Raw genomic sequence first — 14,122 nt, forward strand, 5'->3', positions numbered from 1 at the left:
GATTTCCCGCGAAAGTCGGGTTACAGCGCCCGCATAAACCCGACGGAGGAAACTTGCATTACAAACTCGGGTTTCGTGAAACCCCGGTTTCGAGCCTCGCATAAACGTAGCTATTGTTTCGAAGTTGATCAATCGCGACCATTAAATTTTAATGGCCGGATATACCTAAGAACCAAAATGCATTTTTCCCTCAAATTTTTACTTCATTTTCAGTAAACAGAGGTACGGAAAGCAATGGATCATGTTTCGCACAGTGTGGAAATTGGGATTTTCTCCTATTTTTGAATGTTTGCGTACGGGTTGCATGCTCTAGCCCCTGAATAATATGAAATAATTCACAGCATCGTGAAATTTCATGTGTTATTTCACTGAAATTTCTAATCTTTCATTTCTTTCTTACGTTTCATGCCACTCTGGTCGTAAATGAATAGTAGATGAATAGATGATGACTCGGCACTCGGCAGTTACAACCTGTTGTACACACTTACACCAACAAATCCACCCTCATAGAGAAAAAAAAGGAGGTGTTTGCATCTTGAGGATTTGTACCCACCTACGTCATCACTGTAAACAAGACGCTCGTTGAGGGTTATGTTGCCGCTGTAAAAACGGACCATAATGTCCGATTTTTTTACTTAAATCAACTCTTTATATAATTTCAAGAACTTTTTATAGAATGACTTTTTCCCTTAAATTACACCATTTCCAAGAAAATCGACGGGATAAAAACGTCGCTGTACCCACTGACGTCATCAAAGCTATAGATACTCTATGAAAAATTCCAAGATGCCCGAAATGCAAACACCTCCTTTTTTTTCTCTATGATCCACCCTCACCTACACTACACATACTCTATTCCGCGCGAACCGGCAACCGGCGAAATGGAAACCGCCATAGAGAAAAAAAAGGAGGTGTTTGCATTTCGGGCATCTTGGAATTTTATATGACTTGATGACGTAGGTGGGTACAGTGTGAAGGGGACGTCCCTGTACCCAGCTGTACCCACCTACGTCATCAAGTCATCAAAATACTCCAAGATGCCCGAAATGCAAACACCTCCTTTTTTTTCTCTATGGGAAACCGCTATTTTCTTAGTAGATCGTGATCGTGCGTCTTCTGGTTCTGGTCCTTCGCCTCGTGCGGCGTGCGTGCCTCGTGGTGCTCGTATAGCTCGTATTGTATAAATGGCGCTGAAGGAAACATTTCTCATACCGTCCGTGCCCGTTTTTGTGCAGTCAATTCTAGTGCAAGAATGTGTCGATACACATGTAAACCGTGCATGACCAGTCTCAAGAATGGAGGAATCGCCTTGCTCCCGTCCTGTGCCTGTGATCAACTTCGTTTCGTTCTCTGGCTTGGTTTTCCTGATTCTGGAGTCAAGGTTTGTGATACTTCACTCGCTACTGATTTCAATTCTACCCTTGAACTACTCCTTTATTATACCTCAACATTGCACCCTATCTTACTCTCAATTTCGCTTTCTGTCCCGTAAGCAGGTAGATATTTGCAATCGATAGGAAAAGCTATGAGCTTCAAGAGACCAAGGGAAGGGAAAATAAAATGATCCTTTCGTTCAAAACCGGCGGTTGTTTTAGACTAAACAGGAGAAAGACAGAATGAAGTGCTAGATCATTCATGAATCAATCCATGCACTTCAATGCCTCTTAATCGAACAGTATTTTCACCTTGTAACAGTAACGATGTGCAACAGTTGAGCCGAAGTGTCGTTCCTGGGGTTGCTATATCGATGGTGATACTATTAAACTATTTATCTCGTATGCAGTGTCTAGAACATGGGAAAGAAAAGAATAAACAAGTGTCACATGAAGTAGGCCCATTGGTTACCATGTAAATTTCTATTGAATGGTGCCATTCTCTGGTGTTACGTTTGTCTATTCTTTTCTTTTCCCCAATTCTAAAAATCTTTGCTCCTGGTTTATCCTTCAAAGAAAAAAAATCAGTATTACACCTTGAAGTTTTCTTAGAACTTGCCTTGCATAGAGAAGATAGTTACAGAAGTTTCTAAGAACGGACGTTGAATGGTTCTTCACCTAAAATTTAAAGCACAACAGGAAGTATGCTAAGTCGCAAACGGAGGTATGCCGTTAGGTAGTTTCACCATCGATATTTTTATCCCTTAAAGACTGTAACAGTAACTAAGGTGTGCGATGTAACTCAAGTACACTTGTTTATTGTTTATCCCAAGAGCTGGAAACTTGAATTTATGCATTTGAAAAACATCAGTACCTATCAAGGTATGTTTTACGGGATATTTTATGTGAAAACAAACATTGTGTCCTCAGAAAGACACACCATGCCTCAATGCACGGTCCGTACTAATGTTAAATGTACTCAATGAACTAGTCAAATTGAACATACTGAAACAAACACGGCTGATTCTCCGTTTTATTTAATAGTTTATTGTGCTTAATCTATTGTTGAAGTGAGTATTTGACTCAGTTATTTACATGTTATTATTATTCACTCATTCACGTTCATCTAAGAGGCTAAGGTCATTTTCAAAACTTATACTTGATTCGATTGATGGTCCATGATTTGACTCTTGGGTCAGTCGTCAGCGGACATGTACTGAACACCTTCCATCAAGTCACTTGATGTACCAGCTTATTCATCGTCTGATACTTCCTTAGGTTCATCAGGATCACTAACATCTTCATCTTCACTTGATGAGTCATTTAGATTGATAATGAATAGTTCCTGTTCTCCTATCTGGTCAATTATAATGAATTAAAGTTAATTGGAAATTAAAAAATGTTGAGTACGTAATAGAAGTATAGATAGGTTTGGATTATATTTTTCAAAATAGGTAGGGAACAAAAATAAACTTGAAACAAAAGTAAAAAAAGAACTATGAAGAACTGGTTAATAGCAGTTTTGAATTGAAGTCAATACAGTAGGAATAATTGCTGTTTTATTAGCACTCACGGTTTCATTTTGGAATATTAGATAGTTCAAATCCCCCATTTTATTAATTTCAACATTATTTTTAAATCAAACTTAAAAAGCCAGACATTTTTACATCAAGCATGAGAGATAAGATTTTTTGAGTTGAAAGAAAATTGAGTAATATACTTGAAGATCAAAGAGATCTTTCAACCCTTCAAGACCCTTTTTTACCATCCCTCTCTTCTTTTACCAATTTCGCCCCCAATCCAGCATTTTAGCCTTCTCTTTGCATTCAACCACCACATCAATTCCATTTCTGAATACTTCGCTGTGCAATTTTCCCCCCACTTTTTTTGTGAATTCATCAGTTCGACTCTAGGTCCGTTCCATCTGATGAAAACTTCTCGACTTAAATTTTAAGTCTGCAAGGTTCTGCTGTACAGTTAGGACCCTATTACACAACCAATTTTTCCGCAAACTGTCTCGTTTGTGGGATTGAAATCTGCAAAAAGAAATAGAAAGTCAGGGCAGTTTTTAAGAATATTTTCATCGCTTAAAATTTGACATGTTATTTTATAATTGAGCTTGTACGTTGGCTTTAGAAGAAAGTTGTGGAAATTCTTTCTTTACCACTACCTTAGTTCATATCTGGTTAAGATTTAACCCTCTGAACCTGAACTAACAAAGGACATCTTCGAATTGAAATTAAGTGTCTCGGTTTTCCATGCGGCATTTTTCCCTAGCATGGCAGTAGTGGCCACAATGGTTTCTTTCACATTTATTTCATTCATCAGTGCAGCATGAATTTGCACTGGTTAGGTTCACCGTATCGAAGTTTCATCAGTTTTTTGGCGACAGACATTTTGTCACGCCTTAACTTATTACTTGCATCCCAAACAAAATATTCCATACTTACATTCGCATCCACTGCATCTACGGGTTTCCCTGCACTGAAATCGACATCCACATCCAGTGGTTTAAAAGTGTTTTTCAAATTTTCTACTGCTTTCAAAAATCTTAGTTCAGGGCCTGTTTTGGAGATTAATTCAGAGGCTAATGCATCCGTAAAAAGTGGTAAATCTTCAAATGTAACTTCGTCTTCTGAAATGCAGGGCGTAAAAGCGCAAACATTCATTTGTTCGGAAGGTCATTGTAAGAGGTAAACTAATTACTGTTCTGAAGTTTTGACTCATACGCTCTCTTGTGAAATGGAAATATTAATAACTAGCGGAAAGCCCGTGACTGAAGTCACGGGTCTAGATGCTTCACCAAAAATTATTAATTTAATAACGGGGAGCATTGGGCCGATATTGTTTCGGGGATGATACCACTATTCGACCACATTAGAGCTTGTTTTGCCTGAGTGAGCGTGCCATTTCACGACGATACCGCTATTCGACCACGCGGAAGTTTCTGTTGCCTACACTGAAATTGAAGGCGAAATGAAATGACGTTATTTAATCATCTCATAGAGTACATAGAGTCGTAATGTAAATGGGAGAGCTGGCGCCATGTTCTGCTCGACGAATTCCGAGCCCGGTGTGCGCCGAGTTCGGGTCGCTTTTTCGATACATTTTCGATCCAAAATGGCGGTGTGGAATACGTGGTTATTCCTATCACCTTTGTTGTTGTTGTTGTTGTTGTTGTCATCGGATGGCCGGGTACCCGTGTATCGCAAACAATCGATTATGTATCGAAAAAGTGACCCGGCGTCACACAGGAGTCTCGGAATTCGGGACATGGAAAATGCTCAAAAGTGGTGCCAGCTCTCCCAATTACATTACGACCCTATGTACTCTATGAATCATCTCCAGTTTGGTGAAATGCTATTTTTAAAAACATTCCAAGTAACCGTGCACTGTAACCGTGGAGTGATAGAATTTTCGGCTGACCATTCTTTCAGGAAATTTTTCAAATCCTGTAATTCGTCAGGCGGCATATCTTTTACCGTTGATTTTGCTTCATTGACATAATAGGCATAAAGTTCTTCAAAATCATCGTCGGCGTCTTGTTCACCTTCGTCTGAAGAGTGCAGATAATTCTGCTCGGCTTGATCGAAGTGAAGCCAATTAAAATCAACACTTTCATTTCCATCCGATAAATCAGGATTCGGATCACCATCAAATGATGCAGGCTCAGCAAATGCAGGTCAGTATTCTTCCAGCAGTATTCTTCCTCCTTTTCCCTTTCTCTCTTTTCCGGAACAGATTGCTAATTCCTGGGTATTTTACCTTCTGACTTAATTAGTGATGCCACTTTTGCCACACATTCCCAACATCGATTTTTTCACGGAAAAAATCGATAATATCGAATCGATTTTCCGTCCTCGATTTTTCGGCCAGAATCGATTCTTCCGCTGCAATTAATCGATTTTCGATTTTTTTTTAAAATAAGGAAACAAGTAAATTCTGTATCGCCAAAACTTGTGTTTCGGTCCGCTTGATATATATTTTCTCTCTGTTTTTGTGGAAGGGTCACTCGCACATGTGCTTCTTCAGCGCGATTGCAAAATTCTCCGGGCTGGGTATGCAACCCGCACTGAAATACTACTGAAATGACGGCGTTTCTTTTTGGCCGCTCTTAGCGAGCAACCCTGGCCGATTCCACGCATGACTTAAACTAGATTCACGTCAAAACTAAAACTAATCATGCCACTTTTACGACCGATCGACTAAAATAATTAATCAATAGCAAAACACTCGAGGAGGAATATCCTGTATTTGCCGTGATTATTGCGGCGATTATCCTGTAAAATCTTTTTCTTTTCTTTTTTTTTACGTAACAACTAAAACCATCGCTCATTTCCTGCGATTCTGGGAGATGAAAATAACGTATTTGTTAAGGATTTTAAGAATCCGCCGGAAACTTATTGCGATATTGAGATGTAATCAGCGTAATTTCTCACTTTCAACAAGCGGAAATGAAGCGAGCAACTATTCGAACTGCGGAGTAGGTATTTGGTATCACGCGAAATTGAAGGAAAATCATGGGTTTTCGCCTCTCGCAAATCTTCGACACTTATGAGCACTTTGCTCACATCGATGAAAGACTCGAGTAGTTTCCGCGGTATTGAGGTGAAATATTTTTGATTTTAATTAGGAGAATCCTGTATTATTTTAACTTCCTGAAGTTGAGAAGTGACCTCTGTCGGGCATTCACTTTGAGAGCCATCATTTCCAACTTACGGCTTGGTGAAACGATTTTTTAGGAGTTTAAAACACTACACAAGAGTAAAATTTAAGATTCTAAAAAATTTAAAAAACTTTTAAGACAATTTTTGAACCACTCACTTGCATAAAATCTTCTTTTCAATACGGATCTAACGGGAGTAAATAACAGACTGTTTACAACAATACACTCGAGATGTGACAACGATGGAGGGACGGGAAATAATCCGGGACCGAAATCAGCTGATTGGAATTGACCAGTCGCGCCGATGATGGAGGGCAGGTAACCTCCGAAACGCGTCCGCTTCCGTGAAAAGAAGATTTTATGCAAGTTACGGCTTGGTTTCTGGTCAAAGTAAATTCTCAGTACCCATTTTCTAGAATTAGCTTTCCTGCTGAAGCATCCGTCATATTATCATGTCCGTGTGAAGCAGTACATTCATCATCTCAACGCAATTACTCAACATCAATTCTTGAAATTCGTGATTTTTCGTTGCCGTGCAAAGAAAATTCTGCGAAAACTTCAGGGAATGATATTGATGTTTTCTCCTTCAAAAAAATTAAATATGAGCGGAGATTTTTATACACCGCAATCGAGAAACGTAGTCTGGTATTGTCTCAACATCGATTCGTTACAGGACACTATCAGCCATTAAATTATCCAAAATAGTTTAAAAAGCATTTATATTTACTGTCAGCAAAGGCCACGAGCCACAGAGGAAATCCTGCAAAACTGCCTGCAGCACCCCTGGTTCTTACCACATTGGATGTTTCGTTTGATTGAAGAACGCAACGTTTATCAGTATATTCCTCGATTGATAATCACAAGTTGTCAGAGTCATGTACTTTGACTTTATAATCAGCAGCGAAGCATGTGAATTTCGTATTCTTCACCAGCACAACAAAAACATCTTCATCAGAGTTTAACCTTGATTTTTCGTTGTCTAGTGTTTTTTACCTGACCTAATGGAGAATTTGCAAGGGTCTGAAATTTGATGAATTTCCTGTTTAAGTGGAATCCTCTGAGTGAACTGAACACGAAGATACCCTTGATTCATAAATTGAGCAATTATTAGAGGAGATATGACAAAATAACCGATTCTGCTAAAATACATGTGTTTAAATGGGAAATGCCGCCAGATGACGTCACAAGGCGGCACATTTTCTCACTTTTAAATCAATTTTTCTCCAATTTCCCATGTCAGAAAAAAATTATGAAAAATGTTGCGAACTCAGCTCATTAGGCACTTTCAGATGAAGCAATAAAAAAATTGCGTGCAAATTCTCCATTGGTACTTCAGGAAGTAAATCGAATTTTGGCCTGATATACAGATCACCTGGACATTCGTGATATACTAATTCTCCCGTTACCTCTTCTGCAAAGAATCAGCGAAGTTTACCATTTTCGCCAAAATATGATTTCATTTAAAATGTCTAATTTTTATCGAAGGATTCTTTTACTTCAGAAGAGAGTAAAAGGCAGTCCCAGTCACTGTCAATCTTGAAACCCTCTCTGACGTACCCTGGTAGAAATAAGCGATAGAGGCGCACGGAGAAAAAAACTTCGTGCGTGGGACCCGAAGTTTAGGTCATATGGATCTCTGAAGTTTTCGAATTGAGCATCTGAACACTTTAGATCTAGCTGTCGAGGTTCAGATCCCACATCTGAAACTTCAGTTCTTACATCTGAAGTACTTCGGTTTTCACATCCGAAAAACTTCGGTTCTCACATCTGAAGTAAGAACTGAAGTTTCAGATGTGTGATCCGAACCTCGACAGCTAGATCTAAAGTGTTCAGATGCTCAATCTGAAAACTTCAGAGATCCATATGACCTAAACTTCGGGTCCCACGCATGAGGTTTTTTTCTCCGTGCGACAGGAAAATCTAATAGCCAGCTGTAGGATTTTGCATCGCCCCTAGAGCTGGCTATAGGAATGGACCACTAGACAAGGTACGAATTTCAGAACTCTGATACATGTTCCGTAACTAAAATTTCACGTAGAGCACGATGCGCACAATGAAAATTATCGAAATCAACTCCTCACAACGATATTTAATGATTCTTGATGCGTGAATTCAAACCACCCGCTCATGAAAACTCAATGCTCTACGTGATTCACATCGCGCGCTAAACGATATCATTACAGTCTCTGCGCAATGTAAAAATCTGGCAACCTCAATCTTGACGCTTTGGCTCTGCTATAGCAAATTGCCTATAGTTTGAACAACACATGGTGGGAAATGAATATTGCTCGATTAAGAAACTTGCTGAGACCGTTGTCGTGCGCGATTTGACTCACGTAGAGCTTTGAGTTTCTTGTGAGCGGGCAGTTCAAATTCCTCGTAACCAATGTGAAATGAAAAGGTTAATATCTTCGTTAGGAGTTGGTTTCAGTAATTTTCGTTGCGCGAATCGTGTACTACGTGAAATTTTGGTTAAGAAACATGTATCGGAATGCTTAAATTCGTACCCTAGTGGAAGTCAGCCTTGTGCAGGTCCGTGCGGCGGAAGGCTAGGTCCGTGCAAGTCCCCGTCACCTCGTGCAGCCATCTGCGAAGGATGGGATTCCCGAAATTATGCCTTTGTTTCGCTTCCCTCTGCACGGGCTCACGGGAGGTGACGGGGACTTGCACGGACCTAGCCTTCCGCCGCACGGACCTGCACAAGGCTGACTTCCACTAGGGTACCTTGTCTAGTGATCCATTCGTATCGCTTTTATATCCGGACTGTAAACTTTGTATCGCCGGTGATAAAGCGACCTATTGTCGCTCCTGCTAGCGATGGAAAAGCCGATAGTCGCTACTGCTAGCGCTAGAAAGGTACAGCTCGGTGATTGAGTCGCTGGCAGTGGCAGCGGCAAGCCTCTACATATAATATGCACTCTTGCTCAGCGAAGTTTCCCCGGAGAAATAAGATAAGTCTGGGAAATTTTCGAAAAATTTAAAAAAAATGGACATCTTCGAAATTCCGCCTCCTCTGCAGAAAACGGAAACCCTTCGGTTCCTTCTAGTACCCAACTTTCAAATAATCGCCTATGGTCGAATTGATAGCGTCCCAGACACATTCTCTGATCTTTGCCGCAACCATAAAAGGTTCATCGCGAATGGTGTCTTCAACGTACGAGATACATTTTTCAAAAGGAATAGGACGAAAGTTTGAGGATTCGTTTCAGCTGAATTTAAAGAAAAGGCACAGAGATCATATGCCCCAGACACATGACACGCAGCACTTAGGATGGTAAAACCACATTAGACAGGTTTTCTACCCATGTGTCTTTCTGCATGGTGTAAGGCTGAAAAGTTTGACCATGTCACACATTGTAACTTAGCCAACTTCCTTTTGAGCCGTTTCGCAATCTCTTTAGCATTGCGTTTGTTCCTGGCTCCTTTGCCTTTTCGAGCCTTCAATTGGTCTTTCCGACCTTTACCGGTAGTAGGGGTAGCAATCTCATCTTCGGACGACATGTTCGAAGAATTGAGTAAGATACCTCGTGCACACGGACACGAAATTTACTCTTTCTCTGCATTTTTCTTTTGATATTTCAAAGCAGAAGAAATGAATTTCAGGGTGTTTTTGATTATAATTCTTAACAGCCTTTTGATTGAGTTGGGGATTTTCTTTTGGTATATTTTTTAAAAGATTTTTGAGTAATCTCAGGATTTTTTTAGGTACATTTTTTTACTGATTTTTGATTAACCTCAGGATTTTTTTAGGTATATTTTTTTTAGTTAAGTTCAATTGATTCACACGAATTTCATGTCCAACTCTATATCCTCTTTTCTTCTTTATAGTAGTAGATAAATTTAAAGATTAACTTTGATACGACAATGAAGGAAAGTGAGATTTGAAGTCATTCCATAAACAATTTTTATCCGATAAATTAAGTTTAAGTGGATCAAAATGGCCTGAGTATAAATCTCCAAAAAAAAGGAGATAGCCTACCTGCTCACAATTTTCATCACCTATCTTACTCATTGAACCATCTTGATAAAACACATAACATTTCAACCAAAATAACTGCGCTTAAATCTGGTTCACTCTTTTTTGTTGATGTTTTGTTCTCATGGGTTTCCTCGGAAGGCTTATCGCTACAGATTGAACTTGATTTACTTTCAGATTGAGAGTCAGCGCCCAAATCTGGCTCACTCTTTTTGGTTGATGCTTTTTGCTGTAACCGGACGAAAAGACGATCAATGAAAACTTACTCAAAACTAATCGCAGGATGTGAAACAAAAAAAGAAACCTCAAACTGATTCCTCATTAATTTTTATTTATTTAAAATTACTCACAGCCTTGTATGCATGCTCTCGCCGCATTAAAAAAAGGCCCGAAACGGCCTTGAGGAGGCAAGACCTAACCGTTTGTGTCCTTGCCTGAGCAATTCATACCCTAACCAACTGTAGGTAACCACAACAAGTGTGAGTACGGTCGTTTTGGCATGGGATGTTAGTCTTTAATCCTGATTTTATTATTTTCCCTCCACATACTAACAGACTTGCTCCATATGAGGGCATTACTGTTAAACTCTACAAAACCCAAAGTGGGTTATGGTCGTTTCAGCAATATAATACTCAATTTGCAAGCACTTAAGCAACTTTCTTTAGAGCTCCCGCATCGTATGTTGAGACAAACGTCAAAATGATCCGACCTAGCACCGGTCACCGTCACCGACCAACATAGGCCGTTGTTTACCTTCCTACGTTCTTTCCTGAAAACGTTGGTCATAAACAAACAGATTACCTTCATTCCTGCAGTCTGAATGAAACTGCTAGCTTATAGACGCTATTAGTGCAACGTCACAGAAAAGCGATATCTATCGATTTTTCCGCATTGGTAGCATTGAAAGAGGTTATGCCAATGATATTGTTTGGATCCAATTCGATATAATGGAGAATCCCTATGATGACGTCGCCACTAATAGCGTCTATAAAGGACGATTAAATTATTTACCTGGCAAATTCCTTGTGAATTTTCGGAAAATAAGTAATCAGTGTTGTCTTTACTGCAAAACTCCTTTGGTGTGACATGTATAGTGATGATTAAATGTGGATGAAGTGTGGAGTGAATGGCAATGTGATACGATGCTGGAGCGTATGGATAAGTTGTATGATTCGGAATTTAGTTTCTATTTCTAGTAAGTACTAACGTAATTATACAGACTGGTTAATGTAGGAATTACAACTGTTTGACGCGGGCAAATAAAATTTAAATTAAAAAAAAAATTAAGAGAATTTAGCAAAATAATTGGAAGGAAAATGTGAATTTGATAAGACACTTTAACACGTAGAAAGCACCATGATATATTTACAAATGTATGCACTTTTAAATCATTTTCAGGCTGCATCACTATCATTCGGAAGAAAATGAACCCCTTCCATAACTTCATCCGGCTCATCTGCGTCACTATCCCCTTTGTCATCATTGTCGTCGTAGTCGACTGTTTCTCCTACCTCCGCTGGCTCATCTGGGTCAGAATCTTCTTCACTTGAGTCTTCGCCTAGGTTGATGATGAAGCGGTCCTGCAATTCATCGACAATGACATCTTGCTCCCTGTAGAATTGCTCGAATCTTTTTGCCCGTTCGCAGCGCTTCTTCCAATCCTCCACAGTGATGGTCGCAAGCTTTTCTGTGGCTAGTCTATGGACTTCTTTCATTGTGAATTGTACATTCTTTGCTGCAACATCATCCTTCAGAAGAGCCCACATTTTTTCTATAGGGTTCAAATCTGGGTGATATGGGGGTAAGCGTAATATCACATGACCGTGTTCCTGTGCTATTCTGTCCAGTGCAAAAGTTTTGTGAAATGGCTTGTACAATTTCACTAACTTGTACACACTGAGAAAAAACTATGGCTTATAAACCTATTAGAGGTAAATATGGAACACCACTAATAGTAGTACCTCTACATATAATAATAGCACATATACCTTAGTTATGGTCTCTGTACCTTAATTAGGTACAGAGACCTTAGTATGGTTCACAGACCGAGAATCATTAGTTTATTTACGACTATTATAGGTGTTCCATATTTACCACTAATAGGTTTATAAACCATAGCTTTTTCTCAGTGCAGGTCAGGTTTGACCATAGTTTCTTCCCACGGTATGCCTTTTGCTGTTAGCCACGCTTGCATTTCCCCCTTTCTACTATTACTTGTTGGCGCCGGATCTAGTTGCCTCCGTTTCACCTCCTGCATGGACGACAATTAAGCGCTTTCCTCTGCCAATTGGCTTCATTGCTCCCTCCAAGCTTCCATCATTCCACGCGCTTGGTTTAGTGTGTGAGCTGTTTACGTACGTCTCATCGTTGTAAATAATTGGGCGACCTTCTCTCCTGTAAACTGCTATCTTTCGAAGGTACTCTACTCGCAGCAATCTAACTTCATGCTTCTCTATTAAAACCTTACGGTTGTCGACACTCTTAACCCACTTGAAGCCCAGCTCCTTTACGATTTTCAGTAAAGTGTTTGGGCAACATTGCAGTCCGAGTCTCTCCTCGATCAGTGGTTTAATCAGAGCGATGGTGGGCAGTCGCTTATCCGTCTTGTGAAAGTTATAGATTATCCTTGTAATCGCAGCTCTGTCAAAATCATCGATATTTGATTTGAAGACGGTTTTTGGGCGCTTCTTCCCTGGTGTTACAAGTTCCTCCACTGCCCCATATTGCACTGACTCCCGCTCTTTCAAAGTACGATTTAATGAAGCCTTCGAAATTTTTGTTGCCTCACAAACGCGTTTTTGTACCGCACTAACATTGTTTGAAGCACCGGCTTACTTCTCTGCTTGCATGTAATCATACACATTTAGGATTACCTCTTTGGTCTGGGACCTTAGAGCTTTGCCGTGTCCTAACTTAGACATTTTTCAGCAGCGGAAGAAAGGAAGCACCATTTCCCAATGAACAACACATGCACAATACAGAAAAGAAAAAATAATGCAATCAATCACCAACTAAATTAATTTTCCCAAAAGAATTACACTTTTATACCAGCTACAAGATTTATAGAAGCTTGCAGAAAACAGGAAAAAACAGGAAAGTTTTACTGTGATTCAATTGGCTCGCATGCATAGACATTTTCAAACCTGAAGCACGTGTATCCTGCTACTTTGATCATTATAATCTCAGTGTCATAAGAGTGAAATTAATTTTCTCGCATATATTTTAAGATGAATAAATATTTAGCTCTAAAAATTATAGAAAACGAATCAAGCAAGTGGTTTCTACCTGCTTAATGCGTTTTCTGCCCAGCAATTACCGGTTCATACCAACGCAATTCGAATTTGCCGCGCGAGTCGGCGATTCGGTGATATTTTCATGTTGGCTAGCATTGGCTAGTACAGAGTTGATGACCGTTGTCGCTGTCTGGTGCGGCATCGGCGCTACTAACCGATCTTTGACGTTTGTCTCAACATACGATGCGGGAGCTCTACACTGAGAAAAAGCTATGGTTTATAAACCTATTAGTGGTAAATATGGAACACCTATAATAGTCGTAAATAAACTAATGATTCTCGGTCTGTGAACCATACTAAGGTCTCTGTACCTAATTAAGGTACAGAGACCATAACTAAGGTATATGTGCTATTATTATATGTAGAGGTACTACTATTAGTGGTGTTCCATATTTACCTCTAATAGGTTTATAAGCCATAGTTTTTTCTCAGTGTAGCAGCCTGTAAAAAATTACAGTCAATTATTATGAGCCCCCCAAGAGATGAAAGGTGGAAAAAACGGGATGACTTGCGGCTAACAAAAGTTTCCTTTTTATTTTGGTTTGTGGGATAATCTTTTATCCCAGCATCCAGCAAATCCTCGTTACCGACAGCTTCTCTCAGTAACTGAAGGTTTCTTGCGCCCTGATTGGCCTGTGTGCAGGACCAATAAAGGCGATGGAGGGATTGATCACCGCTTCCACCAAAACACTATCATACAGGTGTTCAGAGAAAAAATTTGGCCCTGGTCCGCCGTGCAAGAAAGACATGGCCATAAATTTTCCAGCCAGATCGTAGTCATTTTCTGCATTGACTGCGTAGTACTTGCTTGTGC

The 14,122-nt window shown here is 39.8% G+C and overlaps 1 protein-coding gene across 2 annotated transcripts in view; it reads left to right on the top strand.

Moving 5' to 3' along the window:
• The first annotated feature begins 1,176 nt into the window (after positions 1-1,176).
• The window catches only part of LOC109041143 (protein amalgam), a 641,206-nt gene continuing 628,260 nt past the window's right edge, over positions 1,177-14,122 (top strand). For both annotated transcript variants that reach the window (XM_019057352.2, XM_019057353.2), the window contains exon 1: positions 1,177-1,381. The gene's annotated coding sequence lies outside the window, so the exon portion shown is untranslated. The remainder of the gene's footprint in view (positions 1,382-14,122) is intronic.

Source organism: Bemisia tabaci, chromosome 1 (assembly GCF_918797505.1).
Source record: "Bemisia tabaci chromosome 1, PGI_BMITA_v3".
In the NCBI taxonomy this organism is placed as follows: domain Eukaryota; kingdom Metazoa; phylum Arthropoda; class Insecta; order Hemiptera; family Aleyrodidae; genus Bemisia; species Bemisia tabaci.